Genomic DNA, 11487 nt, shown 5'->3' with positions numbered 1-11487 from the left:
TAGATTTCTTCCATGCACCACTAATCGCTACCATGTCTGTGGCCGGAGCTATTCGACGAACAACCATCGCATTTACCTAGGTACTTTTTCGGATTTTTGGTCCAACTTGCACCATTTTTGGCCCATATTTGCCCCATAGCTCCGCCGGTATCCAAGATAGCGCCACACTTTCTTCTGGCCATGGGTAGATGGCACTTGTGGCTAGATTTCTTCCATGCACCACTAATCGCTACCATGTCTGTGGCCGGAGCTATTCACGAAAGCGCATCGCGCACTTGGTCGGATTTTTGGTCCAACTTGCACCATTTTTGGCCCGTATTTGCCCCATAGCTCCGCCGGTATCCAAGATATGGCCACACTTTCTTCTGGCCATGGGTAGATGGCACTTGTGGCTAGATTTCTTCCATGCACCACTAATCGCTACCATGTCTGTGGCCGGAGCTATTCGACGAACAACCATCGCATTTACCTAGGTACTTTTTCGGATTTTTGGTCCAACTTGCACCATTTTTGGCCCATATTTGCCCCATAGCTCCGCCGGTATCCAAGATATGGCCACACTTTCTTCTGGCCATGGGTAGATGGCACTTGTGGCTAGATTTCTTCCATGCACCACTAATCGCTACCATGTCTGTGGCCGGAGCTATTCACGAAAGCGCCTCGCGCACTTGGTCGGATTTTTGGTCCACCTGGCACCATTGTTGGCCCGTATTTGCCCCATAGCTCCGCCGGTATCCAAGATATGGCCACACTTTGTTCTGGCCATGGGTAGATGGCACTTGTGGCTAGATTTCTTCCATGCACCACTAATCGCTACCATGTCTCTGGCCGGAGCTATTCGACGAACAACCATCGCATTTACCTAGGTACTTTTTCGGATTTTTGGTCCAACTTGCACCATTTTTGGCCCATATTTGCCCCATAGCTCCGCCGGTATCCAAGATATGGCCACACTTTCTTCTGGCCATGGGTAGATGGCACTTGTGGCTAGATTTCTTCCATGCACCACTAATCGCTACCATGTCTGTGGCCGGAGCTATTCGACGAACAACCATCGCATTTACCTAGGTACTTTTTCGGATTTTTGGTCCAACTTGCACCATTTTTGGCCCATATTTGCCCCATAGCTCCGCCGGTATCCAAGATATGGCCACACTTTCTTCTGGCCATGGGTAGATGGCACTTGTGGCTAGATTTCTTCCATGCACCACTAATCGCTACCATGTCTGTGGCCGGAGCTATTCACGAAAGCGCCTCGCGCACTTGGTCGGATTTTTGGTCCACCTGGCACCATTGTTGGCCCGTATTTGCCCCATAGCTCCGCCGGTATCCAAGATATGGCCACACTTTGTTCTGGCCATGGGTAGATGGCACTTGTGGCTAGATTTCTTCCATGCACCACTAATCGCTACCATGTCTCTGGCCGGAGCTATTCGACGAACAACCATCGCATTTACCTAGGTACTTTTTCGGATTTTTGGTCCAACTTGCACCATTTTTGGCCCATATTTGCCCCATAGCTCCGCCGGTATCCAAGATATGGCCACACTTTCTTCTGGCCATGGGTAGATGGCACTTGTGGCTAGATTTCTTCCATGCACCACTAATCGCTACCATGTCTGTGGCCGGAGCTATTCGACGAACAACCATCGCATTTACCTAGGTACTTTTTCGGATTTTTGGTCCAACTTGCACCATTTTTGGCCCATATTTGCCCCATAGCTCCGCCGGTATCCAAGATATGGCCACACTTTCTTCTGGCCATGGGTAGATGGCACTTGTGGCTAGATTTCTTCCATGCACCACTAATCGCTACCATGTCTGTGGCCGGAGCTATTCACGAAAGCGCCTCGCGCACTTGGTCGGATTTTTGGTCCACCTGGCACCATTGTTGGCCCGTATTTGCCCCATAGCTCCGCCGGTATCCAAGATATGGCCACACTTTGTTCTGGCCATGGGTAGATGGCACTTGTGGCTAGATTTCTTCCATGCACCACTAATCGCTACCATGTCTCTGGCCGGAGCTATTCGACGAACAACCATCGCATTTACCTAGGTACTTTTTCGGATTTTTGGTCCACCTGGCACCATTGTTGGCCCATATTTGCCCCATAGCTCCGCCGGTATCCAAGATATGGCCACACTTTCTTCTGGCCATGGGTAGATGGCACTTGTGGCTAGATTTCTTCCATGCACCACTAATCGCTACCATGTCTGTGGCCGGAGCTATTCACGAAAGCGCCTCGCGCACTTGGTCGGATTTTTGGTCCACCTGGCACCATTGTTGGCCCGTATTTGCCCCATAGCTCCGCCGGTATCCAAGATATGGCCACACTTTGTTCTGGCCATGGGTAGATGGCACTTGTGGCTAGATTTCTTCCATGCACCACTAATCGCTACCATGTCTCTGGCCGGAGCTATTCGACGAACAACCATCGCATTTACCTAGGTACTTTTTCGGATTTTTGGTCCAACTTGCACCATTTTTGGCCCATATTTGCCCCATAGCTCCGCCGGTATCCAAGATATGGCCACACTTTCTTCTGGCCATGGGTAGATGGCACTTGTGGCTAGATTTCTTCCATGCACCACTAATCGCTACCATGTCTCTGGCCGGAGCTATTCGACGAACAACCATCGCATTTACCTAGGTACTTTTTCGGATTTTTGGTCCAACTTGCACCATTTTTGGCCCATATTTGCCCCATAGCTCCGCCGGTATCCAAGATATGGCCACACTTTCTTCTGGCCATGGGTAGATGGCACTTGTGGCTAGATTTCTTCCATGCACCACTAATCGCTACCATGTCTGTGGCCGGAGCTATTCACGAAAGCGCCTCGCGCACTTGGTCGGATTTTTGGTCCACCTGGCACCATTGTTGGCCCATATTTGCCCCATAGCTCCGCCGGTATCCAAGATATGGCCACACTTTCTTCTGGCCATGGGTAGATGGCACTTGTGGCTAGATTTCTTCCATGCACCACTAATCGCTACCATGTCTGTGGCCGGAGCTATTCGACGAACAACCATCGCATTTACCTAGGTACTTTTTCGGATTTTTGGTCCAACTTGCACCATTTTTGGCCCATATTTGCCCCATAGCTCCGCCGGTATCCAAGATATGGCCACACTTTCTTCTGGCCATGGGTAGATGGCACTTGTGGCTAGATTTCTTCCATGCACCACTAATCGCTACCATGTCTGTGGCCGGAGCTATTCACGAAAGCGCCTCGCGCACTTGGTCGGATTTTTGGTCCAACTTGCACCATTTTTGGCCCATATTTGCCCCATAGCTCCGCCGGTATCCAAGATATGGCCACACTTTCTTCTGGCCATGGGTAGATGGCACTTGTGGCTAGATTTCTTCCATGCACCACTAATCGCTACCATGTCTGTGGCCGGAGCTATTCGACGAACAACCATCGCATTTACCTAGGTACTTTTTCGGATTTTTGGTCCAACTTGCACCATTTTTGGCCCATATTTGCCCCATAGCTCCGCCGGTATCCAAGATATGGCCACACTTTCTTCTGGCCATGGGTAGATGGCACTTGTGGCTAGATTTCTTCCATGCACCACTAATCGCTACCATGTCTGTGGCCGGAGCTATTCACGAAAGCGCCTCGCGCACTTGGTCGGATTTTTGGTCCAACTTGCACCATTTTTGGCCCATATTTGCCCCATAGCTCCGCCGGTATCCAAGATATGGCCACACTTTCTTCTGGCCATGGGTAGATGGCACTTGTGGCTAGATTTCTTCCATGCACCACTAATCGCTACCATGTCTGTGGCCGGAGCTATTCGACGAACAACCATCGCATTTACCTAGGTACTTTTTCGGATTTTTGGTCCAACTTGCACCATTTTTGGCCCATATTTGCCCCATAGCTCCGCCGGTATCCAAGATATGGCCACACTTTCTTCTGGCCATGGGTAGATGGCACTTGTGGCTAGATTTCTTCCATGCACCACTAATCGCTACCATGTCTGTGGCCGGAGCTATTCACGAAAGCGCCTCGCGCACTTGGTCGGATTTTTGGTCCAACTTGCACCATTTTTGGCCCATATTTGCCCCATAGCTCCGCCGGTATCCAAGATATGGCCACACTTTCTTCTGGCCATGGGTAGATGGCACTTGTGGCTAGATTTCTTCCATGCACCACTAATCGCTACCATGTCTGTGGCCGGAGCTATTCACGAAAGCGCCTCGCGCACTTGGTCGGATTTTTGGTCCAACTTGCACCATTTTTGGCCCATATTTGCCCCATAGCTCCGCCGGTATCCAAGATATGGCCACACTTTCTTCTGGCCATGGGTAGATGGCACTTGTGGCTAGATTTCTTCCATGCACCACTAATCGCTACCATGTCTGTGGCCGGAGCTATTCGACGAACAACCATCGCATTTACCTAGGTACTTTTTCGGATTTTTGGTCCAACTTGCACCATTTTTGGCCCATATTTGCCCCATAGCTCCGCCGGTATCCAAGATATGGCCACACTTTCTTCTGGCCATGGGTAGATGGCACTTGTGGCTAGATTTCTTCCATGCACCACTAATCGCTACCATGTCTGTGGCCGGAGCTATTCACGAAAGCGCCTCGCGCACTTGGTCGGATTTTTGGTCCACCTGGCACCATTGTTGGCCCGTATTTGCCCCATAGCTCCGCCGGTATCCAAGATATGGCCACACTTTGTTCTGGCCATGGGTAGATGGCACTTGTGGCTAGATTTCTTCCATGCACCACTAATCGCTACCATGTCTCTGGCCGGAGCTATTCGACGAACAACCATCGCATTTACCTAGGTACTTTTTCGGATTTTTGGTCCAACTTGCACCATTTTTGGCCCATATTTGCCCCATAGCTCCGCCGGTATCCAAGATATGGCCACACTTTCTTCTGGCCATGGGTAGATGGCACTTGTGGCTAGATTTCTTCCATGCACCACTAATCGCTACCATGTCTGTGGCCGGAGCTATTCGACGAACAACCATCGCATTTACCTAGGTACTTTTTCGGATTTTTGGTCCAACTTGCACCATTTTTGGCCCATATTTGCCCCATAGCTCCGCCGGTATCCAAGATATGGCCACACTTTCTTCTGGCCATGGGTAGATGGCACTTGTGGCTAGATTTCTTCCATGCACCACTAATCGCTACCATGTCTGTGGCCGGAGCTATTCACGAAAGCGCCTCGCGCACTTGGTCGGATTTTTGGTCCACCTGGCACCATTGTTGGCCCGTATTTGCCCCATAGCTCCGCCGGTATCCAAGATATGGCCACACTTTGTTCTGGCCATGGGTAGATGGCACTTGTGGCTAGATTTCTTCCATGCACCACTAATCGCTACCATGTCTCTGGCCGGAGCTATTCGACGAACAACCATCGCATTTACCTAGGTACTTTTTCGGATTTTTGGTCCAACTTGCACCATTTTTGGCCCATATTTGCCCCATAGCTCCGCCGGTATCCAAGATATGGCCACACTTTGTTCTGGCCATGGGTAGATGGCACTTGTGGCTAGATTTCTTCCATGCACCACTAATCGCTACCATGTCTCTGGCCGGAGCTATTCGACGAACAACCATCGCATTTACCTAGGTACTTTTTCGGATTTTTGGTCCAACTTGCACCATTTTTGGCCCATATTTGCCCCATAGCTCCGCCGGTATCCAAGATATGGCCACACTTTCTTCTGGCCATGGCTAGATGGCACTTGTGGCTAGATTTCTTCCATGCACCACTAATCGCTACCATGTCTGTGGCCGGAGCTATTCGACGAACAACCATCGCATTTACCTAGGTACTTTTTCGGATTTTTGGTCCAACTTGCACCATTTTTGGCCCATATTTGCCCCATAGCTCCGCCGGTATCCAAGATATGGCCACACTTTCTTCTGGCCATGGGTAGATGGCACTTGTGGCTAGATTTCTTCCATGCACCACTAATCGCTACCATGTCTGTGGCCGGAGCTATTCACGAAAGCGCCTCGCGCACTTGGTCGGATTTTTGGTCCACCTGGCACCATTGTTGGCCCGTATTTGCCCCATAGCTCCGCCGGTATCCAAGATATGGCCACACTTTGTTCTGGCCATGGGTAGATGGCACTTGTGGCTAGATTTCTTCCATGCACCACTAATCGCTACCATGTCTCTGGCCGGAGCTATTCGACGAACAACCATCGCATTTACCTAGGTACTTTTTCGGATTTTTGGTCCAACTTGCACCATTTTTGGCCCATATTTGCCCCATAGCTCCGCCGGTATCCAAGATATGGCCACACTTTCTTCTGGCCATGGGTAGATGGCACTTGTGGCTAGATTTCTTCCATGCACCACTAATCGCTACCATGTCTGTGGCCGGAGCTATTCACGAAAGCGCCTCGCGCACTTGGTCGGATTTTTGGTCCACCTGGCACCATTGTTGGCCCGTATTTGCCCCATAGCTCCGCCGGTATCCAAGATATGGCCACACTTTGTTCTGGCCATGGGTAGATGGCACTTGTGGCTAGATTTCTTCCATGCACCACTAATCGCTACCATGTCTCTGGCCGGAGCTATTCGACGAACAACCATCGCATTTACCTAGGTACTTTTTCGGTTTTTTGGTCCAACTTGCACCATTTTTGGCCCATATTTGCCCCATAGCTCCGCCGGTATCCAAGATATGGCCACACTTTCTTCTGGCCATGGGTAGATGGCACTTGTGGCTAGATTTCTTCCATGCACCACTAATCGCTACCATGTCTGTGGCCGGAGCTATTCGACGAACAACCATCGCATTCACCTTCTCGTTGCACTTCTTCGGGAATTTGGTGCAACCAAGTTTTCACTATAACTTGGTCATTTTCCGTCCATCGGACATGCGGTTTTGGGTGTCGATACTTGACACCGTCCGCTACAATATGTTCCTCCACGACCATGTGGTCCGATGCTTCCAACAGGAGCTATTCGAGGATTACCGATTTTTCACCATTAAAAATGCTCAATTTTGCACCAACTTTTTCCTATAACTCAGGCTGTATCGATCGGATCTTCAATCTTGAAAAAGTTTTGGATAGGTGGCATCAAATGCTACATTTCGTTCTTCCACGTCAACTTTGTCCGATGTCTAGCAAAAAAGTTATTCGCGAACCAAGTCCAGAACCCATGCAATGGCTGCCCTCATTGCATACATCACGGCGGTTAACTCTCGTTACTCTATACCGTGGACTTGGTACTTTTTCAGGCATTCGTTGCTACTTCTCGGTTCATGATATTCGTTTACGGTCCTCACTAGGGCATTTGGTGCTCCTTATCGGTTCATGATATTCGTTTACGGTCTTCACTAGGGCATTTGGTGCTACTTCTCGGTTCATGATATTCGTTTACGGTCCTCACTAGGGCATTTGGTGCTCCTTATCGGTTCATGATATTCGTTTACGGTCTTCACTAGGGCATTTGGTGCTCCTTATCGGTTCATGATATTCGTTTACGGTCTTCACTAGGGCATTTGGTGCTCCTTCTCGGTTCATGATATTCGTTTACGGTCTTCACTAGGGCATTTGGTACTGGGCTTCCCACTTTCTACTGATCGATCCATACTCACTTGCGTGCACCTAGCCTAGGAAGGTTTCCTATGGCTTCCCATCTTTCTACTGATCGATCCATACTCACTTGCGTGCACCTAGCCTAGGAAGGTTTCCTATGGCTTCCCATCTTTCTACTGATCGATCCATACTCACTTGCGTGCACCTAGCCTAGGAAGGTTTCCTATGGCTTCCCATCTTTCTACTGATCGATCCATACTCACTTGCGTGCACCTAGCCTAGGAAGGTTTCCTTGGGCTTCCCATCTTTCTACTGATCGATCCATACTCACTTGCGTGCACCTAGCCTAGGAAGGTTTCCTTGGGCTTCCCATCTTTCTACTGATCGATCCATACTCACTTGCGTGCACCTAGCCTAGGAAGGTTTCCTTGGGCTTCCCATCTTTCTACTGATCGATCCATACTCACTTGCGTGCACCTAGCCTAGGAAGGTTTCCTATGGCTTCCCATCTTTCTACTGATCGATCCATACTCACTTGCGTGCACCTAGCCTAGGAAGGTTTCCTATGGCTTCCCATCTTTCTACTGATCGATCCATACTCACTTGCGTGCACCTAGCCTAGGAAGGTTTCCTATGGCTTCCCATCTTTCTACTGATCGATCCATACTCACTTGCGTGCACCTAGCCTAGGAAGGTTTCCTATGGCTTCCCATCTTTCTACTGATCGATCCATACTCACTTGCGTGCACCTAGCCTAGGAAGGTTTCCTTGGGCTTCCCATCTTTCTACTGATCGATCCATACTCACTTGCGTGCACCTAGCCTAGGAAGGTTTCCTATGGCTTCCCATCTTTCTACTGATCGATCCATACTCACTTGCGTGCACCTAGCCTAGGAAGGTTTCCTATGGCTTCCCATCTTTCTACTGATCGATCCATACTCACTTGCGTGCACCTAGCCTAGGAAGGTTTCCTTGGGCTTCCCATCTTTCTACTGATCGATCCATACTCACTTGCGTGCACCTAGCCTAGGAAGGTTTCCCTTTGGTACCGACTTCCATCTACGCACTCGATATAACCTAGGTACTTGGTACCGATGATGGTTAACACTCAAGCATTTCTTGCATCCTGCGTGCAAGGTACCAATTTTCACTTCTCAGGTGCGTTTATGAGCCCGCATTAATCCAATATCGCTCTGATGGCCTTTCTTATTATTTCATCCGATAGCCCTTGCCAAAAGCTACCAAAAGTTCCTCCACGGCCATGTGCTCCGACGCTTAGTTTAGGAAATATTCGAAAAAATTCAAAATAGGAAGCATTTTCTTATTGGAAAATCACCTTAAATCGATGGCCATTTTTTGGGCAAAAACTTTAACGTCTTCCCGACTTTGCGGGAATTGCGAATTTTAGGCACCCAGAGAAAATCTTTTACTTTAAGGGGGCGGCCGCGAAGTTGCCCAAAGTCTCGGACACAAAAATTCTCAAGTTCCCCACTCTAGTAAATCGCCCTATGAGTATCTCCTGGCCCGCGAGCTCTGCGAGCGGGCCAGCTTCGGCGATTTTTGCCTTTTCGCCTAGGCGGTTCTTCTACGAAATTGGTCCACAGCTTTTGCTCAGAAAGCTAGCATTTGTTGCAACAGTTAGGTACTTGGTACCACATTTTGGTATCCATTTGGGCATTTGTGGCAACTACTCGGTACTTTGGCCCACATTTCGCTCTACTCGGGCTTCTATGGTGGTACTTGTCGGTACTTCTGGCCAACTTAGGCCAATTGGGTGCAACTTGTGGGTACTCTGTGGGTACTTTAGGGCGTATTGTGTCTTTCGGGTGAACCTTCGCTATACTTCATGGGTACTGATGGCCAACTTAGGAACATTCAGTGCAACCTTTGGGCCTAAGGAAATTTGTCCAACTCTTTGGACTTAGAAAATTTTCTGGACTTAGAAAATTTTCTGGACTTGTAAAAATTTTCAAATGTTCAATTTGGCCCACATTTCGCTCTACTCGGGCCTCTATGGTGCTACTTGGCGGTACTTTTGGCCAACTTAGGCCAATTGGGTGCTCTTTGTGGGTACTCTATCGGTACTTTTGGCCAACTTAGGCCAATGGGGTGCTATATGTGGGTGCTCTATCGGTACTTTTGGCCATGTTAGGCCCATTCGGTGCTATTTGTGGGTACTCTATCGGTACTTTTGGCCATGTTAGGCCCATTCGGTGCTATTTGTGGGTACTCTATCAGTACTTTTGGCCAACTTAGGCCAACTCAGTGCTTCTTGTGGGTACTCTATCGGTACTTTTGGCCATGTTAGGCCCATTGGGTGCTATTTGTGGGTACTCTATCGGTACTTTTGGCCAACTTAGGCCAATTGGGTGCTGCTTATGGGTACTCTATCGGTACTTTTGGCCAACTTAGGCCAATTGGGTGCTACTTGTGGGTGCTCTATCGGTACTTTTGGCCAACTTAGGCCAACTGGGTGCTATTTGTGGGTACTCTATCGGTACTTTTGGCCAACTTAGGCCAACTCAGTGCTTCTTGTGGGTACTCTATCGGTACTTTTGGCCAACTTAGGCCAACTGGGTGCTATTTGTGGGTACTCTATCGGTACTTTTGGCCAACTTAGGCCAATTGGGTGCTACTTGTGGGTGCTCTATCGGTACTTTTGGCCAACTTAGGCCCATTCGGTGCTATTTGTGGGTACTCTATCGGTACTTTGGGACATATTATGTCCTTCGGGTGAACCTTCTCGATACCTCATGGGTACTTGTGGCCAACTTAGGAAAATTCAGTGCAACCTATGGGCCTTTGGAAATTGTTCCAACACTTTGGACTTAGAAAATTTTCTGGACTTAGAAAATTTTTTGGACTTAGAAAAATTTTCAACTTCTGTATCTTCTTCATCATGTTCCATTTTGTGGGACTTAGAAAATTTTCTGGACTTAGAAAATTTTTTGGACTTAGGAAATTTTTCAACACTTGTAAAATTTTTGTTCCTTCTTTGAAGAAGAATACTTTCCACTATTAGCTTCTTTCTCTTTTTCTTCTTAGTTGTCTTCTTATTTTCGGTCCGAGAGCGCCGACACTTGTAAAATTATCTAAGTCCGAAGACTTTTGGAATGAACCAAAAGTCAACGAACACAATACATCAACCCTATCAACATCAAGTGGCAACCCGAAGGAAGCGCAGCGGCCAGCCCATGTACAACGCGAAGTTGTAGCATGCAACCAACCAACCGCTAACCTCCAACGGCACTCAATGTATTCGTTACACATGGGCGCACCTGCACCACACTGTCGTGACCATCCAACGAGCCGTCGGTTCGGTCGTGTGTTACAAGCACCCCATCACATAGGCATAGAGTCACCACACAGTGTTCTTCAACACTCTCGTCACATGGTGCAAGTCACGGTACGCACCACCAATGTGCACTGGTTGGCCAATTCCAGCACACACGGGGCGCGCACGCGCAAGCACTAACCACCAAGCATGGGTCGCCTGAGAGGATCGATGCGAACGCATCTCTACAACTTGAAGCTCCCAGCCTGTAGTCCCGTCGTTTGCGGGCGGTCGTAGGTGTCGAAACTAGTGATATCCACAGTCGGCAAGCTCGTCCACCGGTGTTCCCAACATGTATGGTACTAACACGTGCAGCGCGAACCCGCCCTTTGCGGCCTAGTAGTAAGCGGGGATGAGACGCCAGTGTGCCAATGGACAGCACGGACGGTTCTCGGAGGGTTGTTAGGCCCGCTAGCTTACGACCACCTAATGGGTATAAGAAGCGCTATCAGCTCGGATTGGATACGACCTTAGAGGCGTTCAGGCATAATCCAGCGGACGTAGCGTCATACCATAGTCCGTTCGAACTAGTATTGAGCCAGTGGTCCGTACCTGTGGTTCCTCTCGTACTGCACAGGAATTCCGTTAAGATAGCGACAAACAATGCACACCAGTAGGGTA

General features: G+C 49.1%; 1 pseudogene; it reads right to left on the bottom strand.

The window, feature by feature from the left end:
- Window positions 1–11002: 11002 nt before the first annotated feature.
- LOC125774044 (large subunit ribosomal RNA) overlaps window positions 11003–11487 on the bottom strand; it is a 5485-nt pseudogene continuing 5000 nt past the window's right edge.

The sequence above is a fragment of the Anopheles funestus genome (genome assembly GCF_943734845.2).
Source record: "Anopheles funestus chromosome X unlocalized genomic scaffold, idAnoFuneDA-416_04 X_unloc_75, whole genome shotgun sequence".
Taxonomy (NCBI): Eukaryota; Metazoa; Arthropoda; class Insecta; order Diptera; family Culicidae; genus Anopheles; species Anopheles funestus.
Note: the sequence above shows the minus strand (reverse complement) of the source record. Positions and strands in the feature narration are given on the sequence as shown.